The sequence below is a fragment of the Caloenas nicobarica genome, chromosome 22 (assembly GCF_036013445.1).
Source record: "Caloenas nicobarica isolate bCalNic1 chromosome 22, bCalNic1.hap1, whole genome shotgun sequence".
Taxonomy (NCBI): Eukaryota; Metazoa; Chordata; class Aves; order Columbiformes; family Columbidae; genus Caloenas; species Caloenas nicobarica.
In genome coordinates this window covers 130964-158181 of record NC_088266.1, presented here as the reverse complement: position 1 = coordinate 158181, position 27218 = coordinate 130964, and positions in this window count along the sequence as shown.

The following is a 27218-nucleotide window of genomic DNA, read 5'->3' as shown; positions in this document are numbered from 1 at the left end:
CTGTGGGTGGTTGGGTGTTTTTCTTCCTTGAAGGTTTTCCGTAGCTGTGTATATTTTACCTGGCTTGCTTCCTTCTTTCCCTGCCCGCTTAGGTGTGGAAGAAGGCTTCTGCATGCTGTGCACAATGGAAGAGCACATTGAGAAGGTCCTGTCTTGCTCAGGCAGTGCCATCGCACCTACGGCTGTTGTCAATGGGCTGCCACGTGAGTCATTTCAGTTGGTTTCATTTGGAGGTATTTTTCACTTCTGAAGAACCTGGTGTGTAACTGTTTTTTCCGCGTTCATGTTAAGGAGGAGAGCTTTTAGAAGGGCCAGTTTTCTTTCCTTTTTCACTGGGATCCATGTGAAAACCTTCTCATTTCTCAGGCATAGGAGAACAGTTCCAGCGCGGCGCCCAGGAAGACGCACATGAATTCTTTGGCTGCGCCGTGGATGCCATGCGCAGAGCTTGTGTGAGCAGAAGCAGCGAGTAAGCATGAGCACATGACCATGGAAATGTTCTCTAGCCCTTTTGACACCCTTCCTTTACAATCGTCAGTAAAAATCTCTGTCCGGGGCTCTCCTAACAAGGAAAACTCTTGGAAGAGCTAGCTCTCTGCCTTCCACTTTCTGAGCCGCGATTACCATTTCTTCCCAGCCGGGACACATCTCCTCAAGCCGGCACAGTCATTGATCAGGTCTTTGGAGGACTTCTAAGATCCAGAGGTATATTTTAACACTGTCCCTGTCCTTAGAATGGTCTGTAAGCTCTCTCTCTGTCTGTGGTAAACTGCTTTTGGCATGCAGCAGCATGTCCAGGGTGTATTGGTCATTGAAACGGGCAGAGTTAGTCTCCTTCCCAACCTGAGAAGCTTTTCTCTTTGCCTTCCAGTAACGTGCTTGAGCTGCAAAGCCATTTCGGACACCTACGAGGCATTCCTTGATATTCCTTTGGATATCAAGGTAAGATGTTGGGCAATTGTGGTGCAAAATGTTTCAAGGTCCCTGCAGGGGCCTCGTTTATCTCCAGTAACCTCCGTTGACTTCAAACTGTGGGCTGTTACCAGGCAAGAGCGTGGTGGTGGATGGCAAGGGAACTGGACTTGTGTGCTCCTTCCGTAGAAGCCCAGTAAATGGCCTTCCTGTGCTGGGTGCCAGCTGGGCAAAGAGTTAGGATGGTATCGACCGACAGCCATGGTGACGCTGTCCTACCACTCTGCTTTGGACTCCCTCAGTACGCACGTGATCGCTGGACGGGTGGCTTTGATGGCTTTTGCTATTTTTGACCGCGCAGAACACGGGACACTCTGGTACCGCCCAGGGGTAGCTGATTGTTGGGATAACGCTGCTACCACATGGGGAGCTCGTTCTTGGGATGCTGAGTTGCCAGGAGCTCAGTGCTCTCCTTTTCTTTCTCGTCCAGGCAGCCTCATCTGTCACCGGAGCTCTGAAAGACTTTGTCAAACCCGAGGAGCTGAATGGTGAAAATGGCTATAAATGTAGCAAGTAAGATCTTTACTAATGACATCTTCATAATAGATACTGGGTTATGGTACTGCATGGCTGGGAGCACTTGTTAGGTTTTGACTTTGCTGAGAAACCCAGTCGCGAGACAGCTTGGGGTTTTGTTTGTCCGTTTCTTTGTTTTTCATTTCATCCACCCAAATACATTTCATCCACCCAAATCATCCACAACTTGGGAAAGAATGCATTTGTTTCTAAGACGGGTACTTCTTTTCCCCTTCTGCCTGAATATTTGCAAAGCTTTGACGAGACTTTTCTTCCTGGCGTTGTCTGCCCTGGAGGTTGGTCAGCCTTCCGAGCTACGATGTTACCCCCTGATCTACCCCTATGGCCAGAAGGGAATAGACATGTCCCCCATGCAGCGGTGAGCCGAAGCAAGGAGGAGCTCTGGACAGGGATTTGGCAACAGCAGTTTCCTCAGCAAAGCACTCGACAGTTTCATTTCTGAGGCTTTTTCAGTGCTCGTGTCTCTGTCGAGGAGACCTCAGTCCTCGGGGCCGTAGCAGCCCCTGCTGGTGCTTTGAACAGTATCTTGCCAAGTTCTGCTGTTGCACAGACTGCAGACCACTGCTCTCCAACGTGAGCCACCCGAGACCGAAGCTGCCTTCGGTGAGAGCATACGGACTGAAGGGACCTAGAATGCAAATGTGTGCATACAATGCTCGGGCAAAACAAGCCTTAACTCAACCCTATATGGATGGGGGGCGCAGTGGGGAGAAGACAGGTTGCAACCATTGGGTCTCTGTTTGTTTCGAAGGTGCGAACAGCTGGTCACTGCATCCAAGAGGCTTACAATCCATCAGTCCTCCAATGTCCTGACAGTGTACTTGAAGAGATTTGATCCTTTCTCTGGCAGAAAGGTTAGCAAGGTATGAATACAAGTGCACGGCCACGTTGTCTGCTTGGAAGGAGTCCTTTCCCGAAGGACAGCGCTTGTTTTGGAAGTTGTTCATGTCTGCACGCGATGGCTATGGAGTGCAGCTGCCTGAGAAAAAGCAATGCCATAGCTCTGCCTTGCTCTTGCCCTTGCGGCGAGAGGAAAGTTCCAGTGCGAAGATAAGCACCTGGGTGCTCATAAAGAGTTGGTTTGGCCGAGAACAGTTTTCTGCCACTTTGGTGAGGAAATGGCAACACCCGTTTCTGATGAACCAAGAAGATCTCTTTCTAGCCCTCTGGCTTGTGTTTGGTGACACGATTTTCTCAGGCTGCCTCCTAAAGACTCTCAGGATAATTTTGGAGTGCTCTTGGTCTCTCCTTAGGCTGTGAAGTATCCGGAATATTTGGACCTCGGTGCATACGTGTCTCAAGCGGCTGGAGGACCGCTCCTCTATTCCTTATATGCCGTCCTGGTCCACGAAGGTCACAGCTGTCAGGAAGGACACTATTACTGCTTCGTCAAGGTAAAAGTCAACTGCGTGATTTGCCTTGGTCTATTGTGTCCGTCAGTGACGTCCTGCCTGTGTTTTGGTTTTCAAAACCCTGCCGTTCATCTGAAGATAGAATTGCCTTTCTTTGTAGGCCAGCGATGGACGGTGGTACAAGATGAACGATGAGTCTGTGGTTCTCTGTGACATCAAGACGGTTCTCGGCCAGCGCGCATATTTACTCTTCTATGTCAGGTAAGAACAAGTGTGAAAGGCTGTTCAGAATACACTCCCTCTCGTGTTAGTGATCTTGTCGTTGCTGTTCTTCTCCGGTGGGTTTTGCTTTCTGTCCTGAGAGAGGCTGACTGGCCAGCTGCGTTCTGTCTGTTCTGCAGATGGCCAGGGCCTTTCTTCTTCCTCCTTGTTTGGCACTAAACTGTTGCGCTTGTGTATATTGCTAGCTGTCTGCTCTCTGGGAGTGGCTAGCTGTGAAAAGAGGTGAAACGGGGGTCCGAGAGGGTATAAAGTTGAGTTCCTGCTCTGAAAGAGACAGACATGGCTGGCAGACCACGATCTGATTTCCAGCTTCCAGTTCTTTTTCATTCTTCTGCGTGTCATATCAAATGCCGCCAGAATATGCCAGGATGAGAATGAAGCCACGCGGAGGCTGCAAGAACAGCCCTAGACTAAGATCACTGTTGTTTCTCCAGGCACCATGATTTGACCCCTGGAGCGGGCGCTGAAAGCCAACAGACAAAGAGCACTTGGTTGGTAAAGCTGGGTCAAGTGCTGAAGAGTCTATTTTCTGGCAGCCTCGTGGCACCCAGAAAGCCAGAAGGTGGAGCAAGTACGCAGAGGATCCATGGGAACAGAGGCCCAAGGGACTGTGCGGGGCCTCGCCCTCAGCGCTGCGGCAGGAAGAGAGCGCACTCTGCCACTGAGGAGTGGGAAAAGCTGGACGGAAGCCACCCAGCCTGTCCGCCTCCCAAGCGCACGTGCACTGGCCGTGTGGAAATGCAGAAGCCCGCTCACTGTCAGCTGGCGCGTGGCAGTGGGATCCTGCGCCGCTCTTCCCACAGGGACAGAAACAGCTCTGGTGACGGCAGAAGCTCCATGTGGGAAGGGCTGTACGGCTTGAGCGGCCACCGAGCAGACTCGCACCCTGGGTCACTAGGGGAGCAGCAGCCTGGGAAATACTCGCTTGAACAACGACGTGCGCTTCCCCCGGTGCCCGTTCACACAGAGGCTGCAAACAAAAAACCACCATGCAGAAAGAGAAAACACTCCTGTGTAGAGGAGGGTGAAAGTGCGCCTGAAAGAAAGCGGCAAAGAACTCTGGTGATCCAAAATTGAAAAAGAAATGCTAGAAAGGGAAGAAGATAAAGAAATCCAAAGAGAACACTGGAGAGGAGGACTACACAGGAGGTGGCGTTTGCAGCTTCACCTGCAAATGTAGCCGACCTCTTTGCCAGCTGTTCCAGGTGCATGGCTCATGGACAGAAGCGTTCAGTACTTGTGACGGAGCTTTCCATCGAAACTGGCAAATGACCATCAGAGGCCGCAGACAAACATGCTCAAGAGGATGCTGACCACCGCACTTGACATTTATGACTGAAACCATAAAATTGCCTTCCTAACCAAACCCAGTCCTCGGTGGTGCATCTGATTTCGGTAGAGAGCTTGACCATGCAGGAAAGAACGGAGGAGCTTGGGGTTTGGCTTTTGTTTGGCTTTTGTTTGATCGTTTCTTTCTTTCATTTTTTTTTAACTTCAGACTTCCTCCATGAAAGCACCCTTGTCAGCCAGAAGGGCAGAAGCTTTCTACGGCTGCTGAGCATATCAAATTAGCCTGTAGAGATCTCAGGGGAAAACATGCCCAGGAACAGTGCATCTCCAGTGCTGCTCAGTTAGAGGCTCAGGTCACTTGTGAGGGATTCATCGTGTCTTCACCCACCTGTGACATTTGATACAAGAGAGACAATGTAGCCCTTTTCTACCTTTTTCCAACGAGGAGGGCGGTTGGGGGGGTGGCCGCTGCTCGGGGCCTGGCTGGCCGTTGGTTGATTGGCGGTGATACTGAAAAGTCATCAAAAAGACTCCTTAACATTGTTTTGAAAGTGTTAACAAGCAGGCACTTCTATGGCATCACGCCAGACTCTCGGATGGTCGTTCCTCTAATTGAGCGTGCGCAGGACTCACACGCCTTGGTATCTATTGCACGTACCTATGGCATATTCATTTCTTTCTACCGCTTAGTTCCTGCATTAAACGGACATGATTTACATAACCCCACCCTTTGCCAGAAGTTCATCTTTGGCGTTCGAGGGTCTTCATTGAGGGTCTCTAGTGGTTCCCGGTGTCTTTGCAGTGGCGCTCCCCAGTGTCAGCTCCTTGACCTGATTTCTTGAGCATGCATATTGTCATTTTGTGCTGCAAACCAAGGACATCCCGCTTTGCCTCATGTCCAGTCTCTATGGAGCTATTGTTCCTCAATTAAGTTCCTGTTACATTATGCCTGACCTTGTTACTTTCGGCCTAGTCTTGTTACATTATGCCTAGGGGTTTCTAAAAGACTTTTGTTGCTCTTATCATATCCCCCCGTTTTCTTGAGACTTGTTCTTATAGAACATGTCTCGTAATTATTGGTTTCCATAATTTCTGTATTGGAGTTGGAAACAGATATCACTGCACCGCCTAAAACAGGGAATTGTAAGGCAAGCTGGAATGCAAACTACAATAATGTGTATCGTGATTGCAAATAGACCTTTGAGCCAATTTAAGTTGAGTAGCCATGAAGTTATTGTCTTCCAAATTTCCTCACATCCCCAGGCGGTGTCACCTAGGTTAACTTTGTGTAAAATCTGTGTTTGCTGCCATATTCGGTGTACGTCAGTAGAAACTCTTCCACGCTGGTCTATGTATGCCCAACAGCTACTATTAATGACTGTGCGTACTCCTCCTTGTGTGCCTAAAAGTAGTTCTAGCGCCACCCTGTTTTGCATAACTGTTTGTGATAAGCTGGTAACTTCTTGTATGGCTAGGAGAGCATCTATAGCTTGCTTCCCTGCGCCTTCTATGGTGGCTGAGATATTGACTAATGTTTTCTCTAATGCGCGTACTTCAAGCCAAGGTAAAAACCCCTTACAAAACTATGAAATCTGGTGGCTATGGCATTTATGACTCGTTTGGAACGTGCCACACAGCTTCTTTACCATGAGCCCGCCGGGCTTTGATTTTTGCCAATTAGTGTGATAGGCGGTACTAAAGCTCCCAGGCTACAAGAACCCTTCCATCCATAAGGCAGCACCTTCCGGGCAGTTTCCCCACAGAGCCAATACCACCCTACTGTGCTATTAGGGACTGGCCAACTAAAACTTCAGTTTATGGATCCAGCAGTAAAATTTTTGCACAATTTGTTGTCTTCCCAGCTTCTGCTGAGCAGCTTAGGCCTGTGGTATCTCACTCCTACACCTCTGTACACAGGAATAGTTATAGGGTAGTTCCACGGGCACTTGCACACTGATTGGTATGTCATCTTTCTCTGGATTATTTCTCAAGCAAGTTATGCTTTTTATCCAATCTCCTGCTTCACTTACATTTGAGAAGGGGACTCTGATGATATCTATCCCTACCTCTTTACTAGCGTACTCTGGCATGCGCAGGCAGATCCAGCAATCACTTACGTCTCTTGCTCGGGTGATATTTTGGATCGACTTTAAATGTGTGTTCTTATCCCAAGGCCCTATCCAAAAACCCCAACTCTCCAGGCAAACAGTGCTAACAAGAAGGTAATATCCGTCTTTCATTTTGGTAGGAAGCCCCTCTTTGGCAACCGAAGCTTTAAGGGAGACACGTTCTCTGAGACCCAAGCGGCCTGTGCCCTTTTCCCTCCTGAGGGCTGCCTCTGATTGGCCAACTGGGCTGTCACAGTGCTCTGGGTGGGGCCCACACGCCCCTGGGGTGATGCTCTCTCTGATTGGCTGCCTAAGCCGTCACTCTGCCCACGTGTGGTGCCTGCCCTTCCCTGAGGTGATGTTTTCTCTGATTGGCTGCCTGGGATTGCCCCCGCCCCCCCTTGCTCCTCCCATCAAATGACTGGTCAGAGAGCTGATCAATCACCCATGTGCCACTCTCCTTCCAGGCATGATTGGTGGAGCCAGCATGGCCCGCCTTTCACAGTGCCCAGCTTTTTCAACCCTTGCCGCCTTCCCTGCCGCCCGAAAGATTTATTGGTTGGGAACATGTCAATCACATTCCTTCTCCCTGCCTCCTCAAATGCGATTGGCTGTCCTGACTCGCCCACCGACCTCTTGGCACTTGTCGCCTGGCAACAAGCGAGCCCCCGCCTCAAAATTAAACTGGGGGCTCTAAGCAAAGGCCATGGGTAGTGAAAGACATGCCAGGACCCTAAAAATGAGGATTTGGGCCCTACGAAGTAGGTTGGGCCCTGAACATGAGGAGAACCTCTTGGTTCCGACCCGAGCTGGCTTTGGTGCCAGCGACTCCACGGAACACACGCCTCTGCTGGACGAAGTGGCCACGGAACAGACAGATGCTGAGGCACCCGAAGTGATGGGCTCCGGGCCTTTGAGGGTCCCCAGGGTGCTGCCGTGTCTGGTCCCCACCCCACGGCGTGTCCCCAGCACGATTCCCCGTGTCCCGGCAGCCCTCTGTGAGGCGCCACGCGGGTCACAATGGCCGGGCTGTATATATTCCTCCTGGGGCTGGGGCTGCCCCACTTTCTCATGGCTTTTGCCCGGAGAGAGCAGAGCATCGATCCGAGCGATCCTGCTGCCATGAGGAGGATGAGAGCGCTCAGAGGTGAGGGGCTGGCAGGAGGTTGGGGGTTGATGCCAGCTGGAGGCTGTGTCTGTCCCAGCCGGGGGCTGGGGGCTGCGTCCTCGTCACCTCTCATCCTGCTGCCAGCGAGCTCCCCGAAGGCTCTGGCTCCATCCTCTGCCCACCCTCCATGGGGCAGCTGGGGACCTCTCCAAGATGACCTGGCCCGGCCGGCTCTAGTTGGGGCTGCCCAGCCCCAGCCCTCCCGGCCTCTCCTCGCAGAGCCCCGTGTCCATCCCCTGCCCGGCTCAGGGCCCCCACGCTGGGCTCCCTCCAGCACCTTGCTGCCGTTCTGGCCCTGGGGAGCCCAGAATGAGCCCAATGCCCCAGGGGCTTCTTCCCAGTGATGCTGTGAGGAGAAGACTCCCTCCCCTCAGACCGCTGCCTGCCCTCTTGCTGGTACAGCCCGGGAAGGGGTGGTGGTGCTGCGGGAGGCTGGGAAGATCCTTACGCAAAGCCCTGCAGCCAGCAAAACTAACTTTCTTTCTTTCTTTGTTTCTTTCTCTCTTGCTTGCTTGCTTGCTTGCTTTTTCTTTTTTCTCTCTCTTTTCTTTCCTTCTGGCTTGTTTTTTCTTTTTTCTCTTTCTTTCCTTCTTTCTTTCCTTCTTTCTTTCCTTCTTTCTTTCCTTCTTTTTCTTTCATTTCTTCCAGCTCTCTGCTCATGTGTGTGTTCCCAGTCCAGACCTGCCAGTCCTGAGGACGCAGGCAGGGAGACGGGGACTGTCCCTGCGGCTGTCAACACCTTTGCGGCCATCGGGACTTCTCTGTTAAAGCGACTGCAAGACCAAGAGGTGAGGAGGGCGGGAGCTGAGGGCTCCCCTCCCTGCCCCGGCTTCCCTGGCTGCCGTGACGGAGAGGCGTAAATCCCAGCATCTCTCCAGTGCCTTTGCCCACGTGCCTAAGCCCCTCCTGAGCTTTGTTTCGGGAACCGTCGCAGCACCGGCGCTCCTGCCTGGCATCCCCTCCTCGGGGCAAGGTCCCATACTCACCCCTTCCCCGTTGTCACAGTTCATTTGAATCTCTCATTACAGGACAATATGCTCTGTGATTTAACCTTTATTTCATTATTTCATTAAGAAATACAACAAACAAACATGACAGACAGGGCCTCGATCCCCTTCTGCCCACACTAGACTATCACGTGAATTCACAGCCAAGTCATAAGTTTTCCTAAGTTGAAATCTGTAACTCTTAATATCCTGCATCTATGAGCAAAAAAAAAAAGGTTGGTTACCGAGCTCCGTTTCCTTCCAGGCCCTCTCAGCACTAATGCCACTTTCTCTAAAACGGACCTTGTTCCCACAGCTCTCTGATGTGACCAAGGAGCCTGACCTGGCCCATAAGGCAGAGCTGTCCCGCTTCAGCGTGCCGCAGGGTAAGGAGAGGAGCCTGGGGCATATCCCGCCGTGCCGTGGCAGCTCTGTCCCTGGCCTTGGCTATCGGGGACAGCTGCCTGCTAATGCATCCTTTTTTTCTCCCTCCCTCCCCTTCCCAACAACTCCAGTTTGTGGAAAAGGTAATTCTTAGTCTCCTTTTAGACGGGGGATTGCGCAGATAGAGAGAGAGTAGAAGGGTGGGTTGGCCTGTACCTTCCTCAGATTCCACTGGGCTCTACCGTTATGCTTTGGGTAGATGCAGGCTGTCAGCATTATTCCTTTTTCCTGGTTATCTTTTCTGTAGCACATCCAAAGAGGGACAAGTCTAGGCATACCAATGCCGGGCTTTCCTTCTGCCAAACAAGAGGACCTCCTTTAAAATCTGATTTCCTTGCAGGCACCAGTGTCGGAATGGCTCTGCCAGAAAGGGACCTGTTTCCTCCGCAGAAGATTTGCACGGCCTGGCAGCAAACACGCAGTGTTGGAGGAGGCCTCTACAACCTGGGCAATACCTGCTTCCTCAATTCCGTCCTGCAGTGTTTGACGTACACCCCACCGCTGGCCAACTACTTGCTCTCTCGCCAGCACAGCCAGTCCTGTGAGTCTTTGCTATGCGTTCTTTTACACCTCTCGGGCAGCTCTAAAGGATGAAAAATCCAGTGACTCTGGGGAGACAGCTCTGAATTTTCCTCTGGTAGCTGCCTTTGAACGTCACCCTCAGAGCGGGCTCGGCACAGCGTAGGGAGCGCGTCAGTTTGATGTCATGCGCCGTGCTCGTACTCCCAGGGAAGATCATTGCTTGCTTCCTGTGGCTAACAAAGTGCATTCGAAAGGCGTGCCTGTGGGTGGTTGGGTGTTTTTCTTCCTTGAAGGTTTTCCGTAGCTGTGTATATTTTACCTGGCTTGCTTCCTTCTTTCCCTGCCCGCTTAGGTGTGGAAGAAGGCTTCTGCATGCTGTGCACAATGGAAGAGCACATTGAGAAGGTCCTGTCTTGCTCAGGCAGTGCCATCGCACCTACGGCTGTTGTCAATGGGCTGCCACGTGAGTCATTTCAGTTGGTTTCATTTGGAGGTATTTTTCACTTCTGAAGAACCTGGTGTGTAACTGTTTTTTCCGCGTTCATGTTAAGGAGGAGAGCTTTTAGAAGGGCCAGTTTTCTTTCCTTTTTCACTGGGATCCATGTGAAAACCTTCTCATTTCTCAGGCATAGGAGAACAGTTCCAGCGCGGCGCCCAGGAAGACGCACATGAATTCTTTGGCTGCGCCGTGGATGCCATGCGCAGAGCTTGTGTGAGCAGAAGCAGCGAGTAAGCATGAGCACATGACCATGGAAATGTTCTCTAGCCCTTTTGACACCCTTCCTTTACAATCGTCAGTAAAAATCTCTGTCCGGGGCTCTCCTAACAAGGAAAACTCTTGGAAGAGCTAGCTCTCTGCCTTCCACTTTCTGAGCCGCGATTACCATTTCTTCCCAGCCGGGACACATCTCCTCAAGCCGGCACAGTCATTGATCAGGTCTTTGGAGGACTTCTAAGATCCAGAGGTATATTTTAACACTGTCCCTGTCCTTAGAATGGTCTGTAAGCTCTCTCTCTGTCTGTGGTAAACTGCTTTTGGCATGCAGCAGCATGTCCAGGGTGTATTGGTCATTGAAACGGGCAGAGTTAGTCTCCTTCCCAACCTGAGAAGCTTTTCTCTTTGCCTTCCAGTAACGTGCTTGAGCTGCAAAGCCATTTCGGACACCTACGAGGCATTCCTTGATATTCCTTTGGATATCAAGGTAAGATGTTGGGCAATTGTGGTGCAAAATGTTTCAAGGTCCCTGCAGGGGCCTCGTTTATCTCCAGTAACCTCCGTTGACTTCAAACTGTGGGCTGTTACCAGGCAAGAGCGTGGTGGTGGATGGCAAGGGAACTGGACTTGTGTGCTCCTTCCGTAGAAGCCCAGTAAATGGCCTTCCTGTGCTGGGTGCCAGCTGGGCAAAGAGTTAGGATGGTATCGACCGACAGCCATGGTGACGCTGTCCTACCACTCTGCTTTGGACTCCCTCAGTACGCACGTGATCGCTGGACGGGTGGCTTTGATGGCTTTTGCTATTTTTGACCGCGCAGAACACGGGACACTCTGGTACCGCCCAGGGGTAGCTGATTGTTGGGATAACGCTGCTACCACATGGGGAGCTCGTTCTTGGGATGCTGAGTTGCCAGGAGCTCAGTGCTCTCCTTTTCTTTCTCGTCCAGGCAGCCTCATCTGTCACCGGAGCTCTGAAAGACTTTGTCAAACCCGAGGAGCTGAATGGTGAAAATGGCTATAAATGTAGCAAGTAAGATCTTTACTAATGACATCTTCATAATAGATACTGGGTTATGGTACTGCATGGCTGGGAGCACTTGTTAGGTTTTGACTTTGCTGAGAAACCCAGTCGCGAGACAGCTTGGGGTTTTGTTTGTCCGTTTCTTTGTTTTTCATTTCATCCACCCAAATACATTTCATCCACCCAAATCATCCACAACTTGGGAAAGAATGCATTTGTTTCTAAGACGGGTACTTCTTTTCCCCTTCTGCCTGAATATTTGCAAAGCTTTGACGAGACTTTTCTTCCTGGCGTTGTCTGCCCTGGAGGTTGGTCAGCCTTCCGAGCTACGATGTTACCCCCTGATCTACCCCTATGGCCAGAAGGGAATAGACATGTCCCCCATGCAGTGGTGAGCCGAAGCAAGGAGGAGCTCTGGACAGGGATTTGGCAACAGCAGTTTCCTCAGCAAAGCACTCGACAGTTTCATTTCTGAGGCTTTTTCAGTGCTCGTGTCTCTGTCGAGGAGACCTCAGTCCTCGGGGCCGTAGCAGCCCCTGCTGGTGCTTTGAACAGTATCTTGCCAAGTTCTGCTGTTGCACAGACTGCAGACCACTGCTCTCCAACGTGAGCCACCCGAGACCGAAGCTGCCTTCGGTGAGAGCATACGGACTGAAGGGACCTAGAATGCAAATGTGTGCATACAATGCTCGGGCAAAACAAGCCTTAACTCAACCCTATATGGATGGGGGGCGCAGTGGGGAGAAGACAGGTTGCAACCATTGGGTCTCTGTTTGTTTCGAAGGTGCGAACAGCTGGTCACTGCATCCAAGAGGCTTACAATCCATCAGTCCTCCAATGTCCTGACAGTGTACTTGAAGAGATTTGATCCTTTCTCTGGCAGAAAGGTTAGCAAGGTATGAATATAAGTGCACGGCCACGTTGTCTGCTTGGAAGGAGTCCTTTCCCGAAGGACAGCGCTTGTTTTGGAAGTTGTTCATGTCTGCACGCGATGGCTATGGAGTGCAGCTGCCTGAGAAAAAGCAATGCCATAGCTCTGCCTTGCTCTTGCCCTTGCGGCGAGAGGAAAGTTCCAGTGCGAAGATAAGCACCTGGGTGCTCATAAAGAGTTGGTTTGGCCGAGAACAGTTTTCTGCCACTTTGGTGAGGAAATGGCAACACCCGTTTCTGATGAACCAAGAAGATCTCTTTCTAGCCCTCTGGCTTGTGTTTGGTGACACGATTTTCTCAGGCTGCCTCCTAAAGACTCTCAGGATAATTTTGGAGTGCTCTTGGTCTCTCCTTAGGCTGTGAAGTATCCGGAATATTTGGACCTCGGTGCATACGTGTCTCAAGCGGCTGGAGGACCGCTCCTCTATTCCTTATATGCCGTCCTGGTCCACGAAGGTCACAGCTGTCAGGAAGGACACTATTACTGCTTCGTCAAGGTAAAAGTCAACTGCGTGATTTGCCTTGGTCTATTGTGTCCGTCAGTGACGTCCTGCCTGTGTTTTGGTTTTCAAAACCCTGCCGTTCATCTGAAGATAGAATTGCCTTTCTTTGTAGGCCAGCGATGGACGGTGGTACAAGATGAACGATGAGTCTGTGGTTCTCTGTGACATCAAGACGGTTCTCGGCCAGCGCGCATATTTACTCTTCTATGTCAGGTAAGAACAAGTGTGAAAGGCTGTTCAGAATACACTCCCTCTCGTGTTAGTGATCTTGTCGTTGCTGTTCTTCTCCGGTGGGTTTTGCTTTCTGTCCTGAGAGAGGCTGACTGGCCAGCTGCGTTCTGTCTGTTCTGCAGATGGCCAGGGCCTTTCTTCTTCCTCCTTGTTTGGCACTAAACTGTTGCGCTTGTGTATATTGCTAGCTGTCTGCTCTCTGGGAGTGGCTAGCTGTGAAAAGAGGTGAAACGGGGGTCCGAGAGGGTATAAAGTTGAGTTCCTGCTCTGAAAGAGACAGACATGGCTGGCAGACCACGATCTGATTTCCAGCTTCCAGTTCTTTTTCATTCTTCTGCGTGTCATATCAAATGCCGCCAGAATATGCCAGGATGAGAATGAAGCCACGCGGAGGCTGCAAGAACAGCCCTAGACTAAGATCACTGTTGTTTCTCCAGGCACCATGATTTGACCCCTGGAGCGGGCGCTGAAAGCCAACAGACAAAGAGCACTTGGTTGGTAAAGCTGGGTCAAGTGCTGAAGAGTCTATTTTCTGGCAGCCTCGTGGCACCCAGAAAGCCAGAAGGTGGAGCAAGTACGCAGAGGATCCATGGGAACAGAGGCCCAAGGGACTGTGCGGGGCCTCGCCCTCAGCGCTGCGGCAGGAAGAGAGCGCACTCTGCCACTGAGGAGTGGGAAAAGCTGGACGGAAGCCACCCAGCCTGTCCGCCTCCCAAGCGCACGTGCACTGGCCGTGTGGAAATGCAGAAGCCCGCTCACTGTCAGCTGGCGCGTGGCAGTGGGATCCTGCGCCGCTCTTCCCACAGGGACAGAAACAGCTCTGGTGACGGCAGAAGCTCCATGTGGGAAGGGCTGTACGGCTTGAGCGGCCACCGAGCAGACTCGCACCCTGGGTCACTAGGGGAGCAGCAGCCTGGGAAATACTCGCTTGAACAACGACGTGCGCTTCCCCCGGTGCCCGTTCACACAGAGGCTGCAAACAAAAAACCACCATGCAGAAAGAGAAAACACTCCTGTGTAGAGGAGGGTGAAAGTGCGCCTGAAAGAAAGCGGCAAAGAACTCTGGTGATCCAAAATTGAAAAAGAAATGCTAGAAAGGGAAGAAGATAAAGAAATCCAAAGAGAACACTGGAGAGGAGGACTACACAGGAGGTGGCGTTTGCAGCTTCACCTGCAAATGTAGCCGACCTCTTTGCCAGCTGTTCCAGGTGCATGGCTCATGGACAGAAGCGTTCAGTACTTGTGACGGAGCTTTCCATCGAAACTGGCAAATGACCATCAGAGGCCGCAGACAAACATGCTCAAGAGGATGCTGACCACCGCACTTGACATTTATGACTGAAACCATAAAATTGCCTTCCTAACCAAACCCAGTCCTCGGTGGTGCATCTGATTTCGGTAGAGAGCTTGACCATGCAGGAAAGAACGGAGGAGCTTGGGGTTTGGCTTTTGTTTGGCTTTTGTTTGATCGTTTCTTTCTTTCATTTTTTTTTAACTTCAGACTTCCTCCATGAAAGCACCCTTGTCAGCCAGAAGGGCAGAAGCTTTCTACGGCTGCTGAGCATATCAAATTAGCCTGTAGAGATCTCAGGGGAAAACATGCCCAGGAACAGTGCATCTCCAGTGCTGCTCAGTTAGAGGCTCAGGTCACTTGTGAGGGATTCATCGTGTCTTCACCCACCTGTGACATTTGATACAAGAGAGACAATGTAGCCCTTTTCTACCTTTTTCCAACGAGGAGGGCGGTTGGGGGGGTGGCCGCTGCTCGGGGCCTGGCTGGCCGTTGGTTGATTGGCGGTGATACTGAAAAGTCATCAAAAAGACTCCTTAACATTGTTTTGAAAGTGTTAACAAGCAGGCACTTCTATGGCATCACGCCAGACTCTCGGATGGTCGTTCCTCTAATTGAGCGTGCGCAGGACTCACACGCCTTGGTATCTATTGCACGTACCTATGGCATATTCATTTCTTTCTACCGCTTAGTTCCTGCATTAAACGGACATGATTTACATAACCCCACCCTTTGCCAGAAGTTCATCTTTGGCGTTCGAGGGTCTTCATTGAGGGTCTCTAGTGGTTCCCGGTGTCTTTGCAGTGGCGCTCCCCAGTGTCAGCTCCTTGACCTGATTTCTTGAGCATGCATATTGTCATTTTGTGCTGCAAACCAAGGACATCCCGCTTTGCCTCATGTCCAGTCTCTATGGAGCTATTGTTCCTCAATTAAGTTCCTGTTACATTATGCCTGACCTTGTTACTTTCGGCCTAGTCTTGTTACATTATGCCTAGGGGTTTCTAAAAGACTTTTGTTGCTCTTATCATATCCCCCCGTTTTCTTGAGACTTGTTCTTATAGAACATGTCTCGTAATTATTGGTTTCCATAATTTCTGTATTGGAGTTGGAAACAGATATCACTGCACCGCCTAAAACAGGGAATTGTAAGGCAAGCTGGAATGCAAACTACAATAATGTGTATCGTGATTGCAAATAGACCTTTGAGCCAATTTAAGTTGAGTAGCCATGAAGTTATTGTCTTCCAAATTTCCTCACATCCCCAGGCGGTGTCACCTAGGTTAACTTTGTGTAAAATCTGTGTTTGCTGCCATATTCGGTGTACGTCAGTAGAAACTCTTCCACGCTGGTCTATGTATGCCCAACAGCTACTATTAATGACTGTGCGTACTCCTCCTTGCGTGCCTAAAAGTAGTTCTAGCGCCACCCTGTTTTGCATAACTGTTTGTGATAAGCTGGTAACTTCTTGTATGGCTAGGAGAGCATCTATAGCTTGCTTCCCTGCGCCTTCTATGGTGGCTGAGATATTGACTAATGTTTTCTCTAATGCGCGTACTTCAAGCCAAGGTAAAAACCCCTTACAAAACTATGAAATCTGGTGGCTATGGCATTTATGACTCGTTTGGAACGTGCCACACAGCTTCTTTACCATGAGCCCGCCGGGCTTTGATTTTTGCCAATTAGTGTGATAGGCGGTACTAAAGCTCCCAGGCTACAAGAACCCTTCCATCCATAAGGCAGCACCTTCCGGGCAGTTTCCCCACAGAGCCAATACCACCCTACTGTGCTATTAGGGACTGGCCAACTAAAACTTCAGTTTATGGATCCAGCAGTAAAATTTTTGCACAATTTGTTGTCTTCCCAGCTTCTGCTGAGCAGCTTAGGCCTGTGGTATCTCACTCCTACACCTCTGTACACAGGAATAGTTATAGGGTAGTTCCACGGGCACTTGCACACTGATTGGTATGTCATCTTTCTCTGGATTATTTCTCAAGCAAGTTATGCTTTTTATCCAATCTCCTGCTTCACTTACATTTGAGAAGGGGACTCTGATGATATCTATCCCTACCTCTTTACTAGCGTACTCTGGCATGCGCAGGCAGATCCAGCAATCACTTACGTCTCTTGCTCGGGTGATATTTTGGATCGACTTTAAATGTGTGTTCTTATCCCAAGGCCCTATCCAAAAACCCCAACTCTCCAGGCAAACAGTGCTAACAAGAAGGTAATATCCGTCTTTCATTTTGGTAGGAAGCCCCTCTTTGGCAACCGAAGCTTTAAGGGAGACACGTTCTCTGAGACCCAAGCGGCCTGTGCCCTTTTCCCTCCTGAGGGCTGCCTCTGATTGGCCAACTGGGCTGTCACAGTGCTCTGGGTGGGGCCCACACGCCCCTGGGGTGATGCTCTCTCTGATTGGCTGCCTAAGCCGTCACTCTGCCCACGTGTGGTGCCTGCCCTTCCCTGAGGTGATGTTTTCTCTGATTGGCTGCCTGGGATTGCCCCCGCCCCCCCTTGCTCCTCCCATCAAATGACTGGTCAGAGAGCTGATCAATCACCCATGTGCCACTCTCCTTCCAGGCATGATTGGTGGAGCCAGCATGGCCCGCCTTTCACAGTGCCCAGCTTTTTCAACCCTTGCCGCCTTCCCTGCCGCCCGAAAGATTTATTGGTTGGGAACATGTCAATCACATTCCTTCTCCCTGCCTCCTCAAATGCGATTGGCTGTCCTGACTCGCCCACCGACCTCTTGGCACTTGTCGCCTGGCAACAAGCGAGCCCCCGCCTCAAAATTAAACTGGGGGCTCTAAGCAAAGGCCATGGGTAGTGAAAGACATGCCAGGACCCTAAAAATGAGGATTTGGGCCCTACGAAGTAGGTTGGGCCCTGAACATGAGGAGAACCTCTTGGTTCCGACCCGAGCTGGCTTTGGTGCCAGCGACTCCACGGAACACACGCCTCTGCTGGACGAAGTGGCCACGGAACAGACAGATGCTGAGGCACCCGAAGTGATGGGCTCCGGGCCTTTGAGGGTCCCCAGGGTGCTGCCGTGTCTGGTCCCCACCCCACGGCGTGTCCCCAGCACGATTCCCCGTGTCCCGGCAGCCCTCTGTGAGGCGCCACGCGGGTCACAATGGCCGGGCTGTATATATTCCTCCTGGGGCTGGGGCTGCCCCACTTTCTCATGGCTTTTGCCCGGAGAGAGCAGAGCATCGATCCGAGCGATCCTGCTGCCATGAGGAGGATGAGAGCGCTCAGAGGTGAGGGGCTGGCAGGAGGTTGGGGGTTGATGCCAGCTGGAGGCTGTGTCTGTCCCAGCCGGGGGCTGGGGGCTGCGTCCTCGTCACCTCTCATCCTGCTGCCAGCGAGCTCCCCGAAGGCTCTGGCTCCATCCTCTGCCCACCCTCCATGGGGCAGCTGGGGACCTCTCCAAGATGACCTGGCCCGGCCGGCTCTAGTTGGGGCTGCCCAGCCCCAGCCCTCCCGGCCTCTCCTCGCAGAGCCCCGTGTCCATCCCCTGCCCGGCTCAGGGCCCCCACGCTGGGCTCCCTCCAGCACCTTGCTGCCGTTCTGGCCCTGGGGAGCCCAGAATGAGCCCAATGCCCCAGGGGCTTCTTCCCAGTGATGCTGTGAGGAGAAGACTCCCTCCCCTCAGACCGCTGCCTGCCCTCTTGCTGGTACAGCCCGGGAAGGGGTGGTGGTGCTGCGGGAGGCTGGGAAGATCCTTACGCAAAGCCCTGCAGCCAGCAAAACTAACTTTCTTTCTTTCTTTGTTTCTTTCTCTCTTGCTTGCTTGCTTGCTTGCTTTTTCTTTTTTCTCTCTCTTTTCTTTCCTTCTGGCTTGTTTTTTCTTTTTTCTCTTTCTTTCCTTCTTTCTTTCCTTCTTTCTTTCCTTCTTTCTTTCCTTCTTTTTCTTTCATTTCTTCCAGCTCTCTGCTCATGTGTGTGTTCCCAGTCCAGACCTGCCAGTCCTGAGGACGCAGGCAGGGAGACGGGGACTGTCCCTGCGGCTGTCAACACCTTTGCGGCCATCGGGACTTCTCTGTTAAAGCGACTGCAAGACCAAGAGGTGAGGAGGGCGGGAGCTGAGGGCTCCCCTCCCTGCCCCGGCTTCCCTGGCTGCCGTGACGGAGAGGCGTAAATCCCAGCATCTCTCCAGTGCCTTTGCCCACGTGCCTAAGCCCCTCCTGAGCTTTGTTTCGGGAACCGTCGCAGCACCGGCGCTCCTGCCTGGCATCCCCTCCTCGGGGCAAGGTCCCATACTCACCCCTTCCCCGTTGTCACAGTTCATTTGAATCTCTCATTACAGGACAATATGCTCTGTGATTTAACCTTTATTTCATTATTTCATTAAGAAATACAACAAACAAACATGACAGACAGGGCCTCGATCCCCTTCTGCCCACACTAGACTATCACGTGAATTCACAGCCAAGTCATAAGTTTTCCTAAGTTGAAATCTGTAACTCTTAATATCCTGCATCTATGAGCAAAAAAAAAGAGGTTGGTTACCGAGCTCCGTTTCCTTCCAGGCCCTCTCAGCACTAATGCCACTTTCTCTAAAACGGACCTTGTTCCCACAGCTCTCTGATGTGACCAAGGAGCCTGACCTGGCCCATAAGGCAGAGCTGTCCCGCTTCAGCGTGCCGCAGGGTAAGGAGAGGAGCCTGGGGCATATCCCGCCGTGCCGTGGCAGCTCTGTCCCTGGCCTTGGCTATCGGGGACAGCTGCCTGCTAATGCATCCTTTTTTTCTCCCTCCCTCCCCTTCCCAACAACTCCAGTTTGTGGAAAAGGTAATTCTTAGTCTCCTTTTAGACGGGGGATTGCGCAGATAGAGAGAGAGTAGAAGGGTGGGTTGGCCTGTACCTTCCTCAGATTCCACTGGGCTCTACCGTTATGCTTTGGGTAGATGCAGGCTGTCAGCATTATTCCTTTTTCCTGGTTATCTTTTCTGTAGCACATCCAAAGAGGGACAAGTCTAGGCATACCAATGCCGGGCTTTCCTTCTGCCAAACAAGAGGACCTCCTTTAAAATCTGATTTCCTTGCAGGCACCAGTGTCGGAATGGCTCTGCCAGAAAGGGACCTGTTTCCTCCGCAGAAGATTTGCACGGCCTGGCAGCAAACACGCAGTGTTGGAGGAGGCCTCTACAACCTGGGCAATACCTGCTTCCTCAATTCCGTCCTGCAGTGTTTGACGTACACCCCACCGCTGGCCAACTACTTGCTCTCTCGCCAGCACAGCCAGTCCTGTGAGTCTTTGCTATGCGTTCTTTTACACCTCTCGGGCAGCTCTAAAGGATGAAAAATCCAGTGACTCTGGGGAGACAGCTCTGAATTTTCCTCTGGTAGCTGCCTTTGAACGTCACCCTCAGAGCGGGCTCGGCACAGCGTAGGGAGCGCGTCAGTTTGATGTCATGCGCCGTGCTCGTACTCCCAGGGAAGATCATTGCTTGCTTCCTGTGGCTAACAAAGTGCATTCGAAAGGCGTGCCTGTGGGTGGTTGGGTGTTTTTCTTCCTTGAAGGTTTTCCGTAGCTGTGTATATTTTACCTGGCTTGCTTCCTTCTTTCCCTGCCCGCTTAGGTGTGGAAGAAGGCTTCTGCATGCTGTGCACAATGGAAGAGCACATTGAGAAGGTCCTGTCTTGCTCAGGCAGTGCCATCGCACCTACGGCTGTTGTCAATGGGCTGCCACGTGAGTCATTTCAGTTGGTTTCATTTGGAGGTATTTTTCACTTCTGAAGAACCTGGTGTGTAACTGTTTTTTCCGCGTTCATGTTAAGGAGGAGAGCTTTTAGAAGGGCCAGTTTTCTTTCCTTTTTCACTGGGATCCATGTGAAAACCTTCTCATTTCTCAGGCATAGGAGAACAGTTCCAGCGCGGCGCCCAGGAAGACGCACATGAATTCTTTGGCTGCGCCGTGGATGCCATGCGCAGAGCTTGTGTGAGCAGAAGCAGCGAGTAAGCATGAGCACATGACCATGGAAATGTTCTCTAGCCCTTTTGACACCCTTCCTTTACAATCGTCAGTAAAAATCTCTGTCCGGGGCTCTCCTAACAAGGAAAACTCTTGGAAGAGCTAGCTCTCTGCCTTCCACTTTCTGAGCCGCGATTACCATTTCTTCCCAGCCGGGACACATCTCCTCAAGCCGGCACAGTCATTGATCAGGTCTTTGGAGGACTTCTAAGATCCAGAGGTATATTTTAACACTGTCCCTGTCCTTAGAATGGTCTGTAAGCTCTCTCTCTGTCTGTGGTAAACTGCTTTTGGCATGCAGCAGCATGTCCAGGGTGTATTGGTCATTGAAACGGGCAGAGTTAGTCTCCTTCCCAACCTGAGAAGCTTTTCTCTTTGCCTTCCAGTAACGTGCTTGAGCTGCAAAGCCATTTCGGACACCTACGAGGCATTCCTTGATATTCCTTTGGATATCAAGGTAAGATGTTGGGCAATTGTGGTGCAAAATGTTTCAAGGTCCCTGCAGGGGCCTCGTTTATCTCCAGTAACCTCCGTTGACTTCAAACTGTGGGCTGTTACCAGGCAAGAGCGTGGTGGTGGATGGCAAGGGAACTGGACTTGTGTGCTCCTTCCGTAGAAGCCCAGTAAATGGCCTTCCTGTGCTGGGTGCCAGCTGGGCAAAGAGTTAGGATGGTATCGACCGACAGCCATGGTGACGCTGTCCTACCACTCTGCTTTGGACTCCCTCAGTACGCACGTGATCGCTGGACGGGTGGCTTTGATGGCTTTTGCTATTTTTGACCGCGCAGAACACGGGACACTCTGGTACCGCCCAGGGGTAGCTGATTGTTGGGATAACGCTGCTACCACATGGGGAGCTCGTTCTTGGGATGCTGAGTTGCCAGGAGCTCAGTGCTCTCCTTTTCTTTCTCGTCCAGGCAGCCTCATCTGTCACCGGAGCTCTGAAAGACTTTGTCAAACCCGAGGAGCTGAATGGTGAAAATGGCTATAAATGTAGCAAGTAAGATCTTTACTAATGACATCTTCATAATAGATACTGGGTTATGGTACTGCATGGCTGGGAGCACTTGTTAGGTTTTGACTTTGCTGAGAAACCCAGTCGCGAGACAGCTTGGGGTTTTGTTTGTCCGTTTCTTTGTTTTTCATTTCATCCACCCAAATACATTTCATCCACCCAAATCATCCACAACTTGGGAAAGAATGCATTTGTTTCTAAGACGGGTACTTCTTTTCCCCTTCTGCCTGAATATTTGCAAAGCTTTGACGAGACTTTTCTTCCTGGCGTTGTCTGCCCTGGAGGTTGGTCAGCCTTCCGAGCTACGATGTTACCCCCTGATCTACCCCTATGGCCAGAAGGGAATAGACATGTCCCCCATGCAGCGGTGAGCCGAAGCAAGGAGGAGCTCTGGACAGGGATTTGGCAACAGCAGTTTCCTCAGCAAAGCACTCGACAGTTTCATTTCTGAGGCTTTTTCAGTGCTCGTGTCTCTGTCGAGGAGACCTCAGTCCTCGGGGCCGTAGCAGCCCCTGCTGGTGCTTTGAACAGTATCTTGCCAAGTTCTGCTGTTGCACAGACTGCAGACCACTGCTCTCCAACGTGAGCCACCCGAGACCGAAGCTGCCTTCGGTGAGAGCATACGGACTGAAGGGACCTAGAATGCAAATGTGTGCATACAATGCTCGGGCAAAACAAGCCTTAACTCAACCCTATATGGATGGGGGGCGCAGTGGGGAGAAGACAGGTTGCAACCATTGGGTCTCTGTTTGTTTCGAAGGTGCGAACAGCTGGTCACTGCATCCAAGAGGCTTACAATCCATCAGTCCTCCAATGTCCTGACAGTGTACTTGAAGAGATTTGATCCTTTCTCTGGCAGAAAGGTTAGCAAGGTATGAATACAAGTGCACGGCCACGTTGTCTGCTTGGAAGGAGTCCTTTCCCGAAGGACAGCGCTTGTTTTGGAAGTTGTTCATGTCTGCACGCGATGGCTATGGAGTGCAGCTGCCTGAGAAAAAGCAATGCCATAGCTCTGCCTTGCTCTTGCCCTTGCGGCGAGAGGAAAGTTCCAGTGCGAAGATAAGCACCTGGGTGCTCATAAAGAGTTGGTTTGGCCGAGAACAGTTTTCTGCCACTTTGGTGAGGAAATGGCAACACCCGTTTCTGATGAACCAAGAAGATCTCTTTCTAGCCCTCTGGCTTGTGTTTGGTGACACGATTTTCTCAGGCTGCCTCCTAAAGACTCTCAGGATAATTTTGGAGTGCTCTTGGTCTCTCCTTAGGCTGTGAAGTATCCGGAATATTTGGACCTCGGTGCATACGTGTCTCAAGCGGCTGGAGGACCGCTCCTCTATTCCTTATATGCCGTCCTGGTCCACGAAGGTCACAGCTGTCAGGAAGGACACTATTACTGCTTCGTCAAGGTAAAAGTCAACTGCGTGATTTGCCTTGGTCTATTGTGTCCGTCAGTGACGTCCTGCCTGTGTTTTGGTTTTCAAAACCCTGCCGTTCATCTGAAGATAGAATTGCCTTTCTTTGTAGGCCAGCGATGGACGGTGGTACAAGATGAACGATGAGTCTGTGGTTCTCTGTGACATCAAGACGGTTCTCGGCCAGCGCGCATATTTACTCTTCTATGTCAAGTAAGAACAAGTGTGAAAGGCTGTTCAGAATACACTCCCTCTCGTGTTAGTGATCTTGTCGTTGCTGTTCTTCTCCGGTGGGTTTTGCTTTCTGTCCTGAGAGAGGCTGACTGGCCAGCTGCGTTCTGTCTGTTCTGCAGATGGCCAGGGCCTTTCTTCTTCCTCCTTGTTTGGCACTAAACTGTTGCGCTTGTGTATATTGCTAGCTGTCTGCTCTCTGGGAGTGGCTAGCTGTGAAAAGAGGTGAAACGGGGGTCCGAGAGGGTATAAAGTTGAGTTCCTGCTCTGAAAGAGACAAACATGGCTGGCAGACCACGATCTGATTTCCAGCTTCCAGTTCTTTTTCATTCTTCTGCGTGTCATATCAAATGCCGCCAGAATATGCCAGGATGAGAATGAAGCCACGCGGAGGCTGCAAGAACAGCCCTAGACTAAGATCACTGTTGTTTCTCCAGGCACCATGATTTGACCCCTGGAGCGGGCGCTGAAAGCCAACAGACAAAGAGCACTTGGTTGGTAAAGCTGGGTCAAGTGCTGAAGAGTCTATTTTCTGGCAGCCTCGTGGCACCCAGAAAGCCAGAAGGTGGAGCAAGTACGCAGAGGATCCATGGGAACAGAGGCCCAAGGGACTGTGCGGGGCCTCGCCCTCAGCGCTGCGGCAGGAAGAGAGCGCACTCTGCCACTGAGGAGTGGGAAAAGCTGGACGGAAGCCACCCAGCCTGTCCGCCTCCCAAGCGCACGTGCACTGGCCGTGTGGAAATGCAGAAGCCCGCTCACTGTCAGCTGGCGCGTGGCAGTGGGATCCTGCGCCGCTCTTCCCACAGGGACAGAAACAGCTCTGGTGACGGCAGAAGCTCCATGTGGGAAGGGCTGTACGGCTTGAGCGGCCACCGAGCAGACTCGCACCCTGGGTCACTAGGGGAGCAGCAGCCTGGGAAATACTCGCTTGAACAACGACGTGCGCTTCCCCCGGTGCCCGTTCACACAGAGGCTGCAAACAAAAAACCACCATGCAGAAAGAGAAAACACTCCTGTGTAGAGGAGGGTGAAAGTGCGCCTGAAAGAAAGCGGCAAAGAACTCTGGTGATCCAAAATTGAAAAAGAAATGCTAGAAAGGGAAGAAGATAAAGAAATCCAAAGAGAACACTGGAGAGGAGGACTACACAGGAGGTGGCGTTTGCAGCTTCACCTGCAAATGTAGCCGACCTCTTTGCCAGCTGTTCCAGGTGCATGGCTCATGGACAGAAGCGTTCAGTACTTGTGACGGAGCTTTCCATCGAAACTGGCAAATGACCATCAGAGGCCGCAGACAAACATGCTCAAGAGGATGCTGACCACCGCACTTGACATTTATGACTGAAACCATAAAATTGCCTTCCTAACCAAACCCAGTCCTCGGTGGTGCATCTGATTTCGGTAGAGAGCTTGACCATGCAGGAAAGAACGGAGGAGCTTGGGGTTTGGCTTTTGTTTGGCTTTTGTTTGATCGTTTCTTTCTTTCATTTTTTTTTAACTTCAGACTTCCTCCATGAAAGCACCCTTGTCAGCCAGAAGGGCAGAAGCTTTCTACGGCTGCTGAGCATATCAAATTAGCCTGTAGAGATCTCAGGGGAAAACATGCCCAGGAACAGTGCATCTCCAGTGCTGCTCAGTTAGAGGCTCAGGTCACTTGTGAGGGATTCATCGTGTCTTCACCCACCTGTGACATTTGATACAAGAGAGACAATGTAGCCCTTTTCTACCTTTTTCCAACGAGGAGGGCGGTTGGGGGGGTGGCCGCTGCTCGGGGCCTGGCTGGCCGTTGGTTGATTGGCGGTGATACTGAAAAGTCATCAAAAAGACTCCTTAACATTGTTTTGAAAGTGTTAACAAGCAGGCACTTCTATGGCATCACGCCAGACTCTCGGATGGTCGTTCCTCTAATTGAGCGTGCGCAGGACTCACACGCCTTGGTATCTATTGCACGTACCTATGGCATATTCATTTCTTTCTACCGCTTAGTTCCTGCATTAAACGGACATGATTTACATAACCCCACCCTTTGCCAGAAGTTCATCTTTGGCGTTCGAGGGTCTTCATTGAGGGTCTCTAGTGGTTCCCGGTGTCTTTGCAGTGGCGCTCCCCAGTGTCAGCTCCTTGACCTGATTTCTTGAGCATGCATATTGTCATTTTGTGCTGCAAACCAAGGACATCCCGCTTTGCCTCATGTCCAGTCTCTATGGAGCTATTGTTCCTCAATTAAGTTCCTGTTACATTATGCCTGACCTTGTTACTTTCGGCCTAGTCTTGTTACATTATGCCTAGGGGTTTCTAAAAGACTTTTGTTGCTCTTATCATATCCCCCCGTTTTCTTGAGACTTGTTCTTATAGAACATGTCTCGTAATTATTGGTTTCCATAATTTCTGTATTGGAGTTGGAAACAGATATCACTGCACCGCCTAAAACAGGGAATTGTAAGGCAAGCTGGAATGCAAACTACAATAATGTGTATCGTGATTGCAAATAGACCTTTGAGCCAATTTAAGTTGAGTAGCCATGAAGTTATTGTCTTCCAAATTTCCTCACATCCCCAGGCGGTGTCACCTAGGTTAACTTTGTGTAAAATCTGTGTTTGCTGCCATATTCGGTGTACGTCAGTAGAAACTCTTCCACGCTGGTCTATGTATGCCCAACAGCTACTATTAATGACTGTGCGTACTCCTCCTTGCGTGCCTAAAAGTAGTTCTAGCGCCACCCTGTTTTGCATAACTGTTTGTGATAAGCTGGTAACTTCTTGTATGGCTAGGAGAGCATCTATAGCTTGCTTCCCTGCGCCTTCTATGGTGGCTGAGATATTGACTAATGTTTTCTCTAATGCGCGTACTTCAAGCCAAGGTAAAAACCCCTTACAAAACTATGAAATCTGGTGGCTATGGCATTTATGACTCGTTTGGAACGTGCCACACAGCTTCTTTACCATGAGCCCGCCGGGCTTTGATTTTTGCCAATTAGTGTGATAGGCGGTACTAAAGCTCCCAGGCTACAAGAACCCTTCCATCCATAAGGCAGCACCTTCCGGGCAGTTTCCCCACAGAGCCAATACCACCCTACTGTGCTATTAGGGACTGGCCAACTAAAACTTCAGTTTATGGATCCAGCAGTAAAATTTTTGCACAATTTGTTGTCTTCCCAGCTTCTGCTGAGCAGCTTAGGCCTGTGGTATCTCACTCCTACACCTCTGTACACAGGAATAGTTATAGGGTAGTTCCACGGGCACTTGCACACTGATTGGTATGTCATCTTTCTCTGGATTATTTCTCAAGCAAGTTATGCTTTTTATCCAATCTCCTGCTTCACTTACATTTGAGAAGGGGACTCTGATGATATCTATCCCTACCTCTTTACTAGCGTACTCTGGCATGCGCAGGCAGATCCAGCAATCACTTACGTCTCTTGCTCGGGTGATATTTTGGATCGACTTTAAATGTGTGTTCTTATCCCAAGGCCCTATCCAAAAACCCCAACTCTCCAGGCAAACAGTGCTAACAAGAAGGTAATATCCGTCTTTCATTTTGGTAGGAAGCCCCTCTTTGGCAACCGAAGCTTTAAGGGAGACACGTTCTCTGAGACCCAAGCGGCCTGTGCCCTTTTCCCTCCTGAGGGCTGCCTCTGATTGGCCAACTGGGCTGTCACAGTGCTCTGGGTGGGGCCCACACGCCCCTGGGGTGATGCTCTCTCTGATTGGCTGCCTAAGCCGTCACTCTGCCCACGTGTGGTGCCTGCCCTTCCCTGAGGTGATGTTTTCTCTGATTGGCTGCCTGGGATTGCCCCCGCCCCCCCTTGCTCCTCCCATCAAATGACTGGTCAGAGAGCTGATCAATCACCCATGTGCCACTCTCCTTCCAGGCATGATTGGTGGAGCCAGCATGGCCCGCCTTTCACAGTGCCCAGCTTTTTCAACCCTTGCCGCCTTCCCTGCCGCCCGAAAGATTTATTGGTTGGGAACATGTCAATCACATTCCTTCTCCCTGCCTCCTCAAATGCGATTGGCTGTCCTGACTCGCCCACCGACCTCTTGGCACTTGTCGCCTGGCAACAAGCGAGCCCCCGCCTCAAAATTAAACTGGGGGCTCTAAGCAAAGGCCATGGGTAGTGAAAGACATGCCAGGACCCTAAAAATGAGGATTTGGGCCCTACGAAGTAGGTTGGGCCCTGAACATGAGGAGAACCTCTTGGTTCCGACCCGAGCTGGCTTTGGTGCCAGCGACTCCACG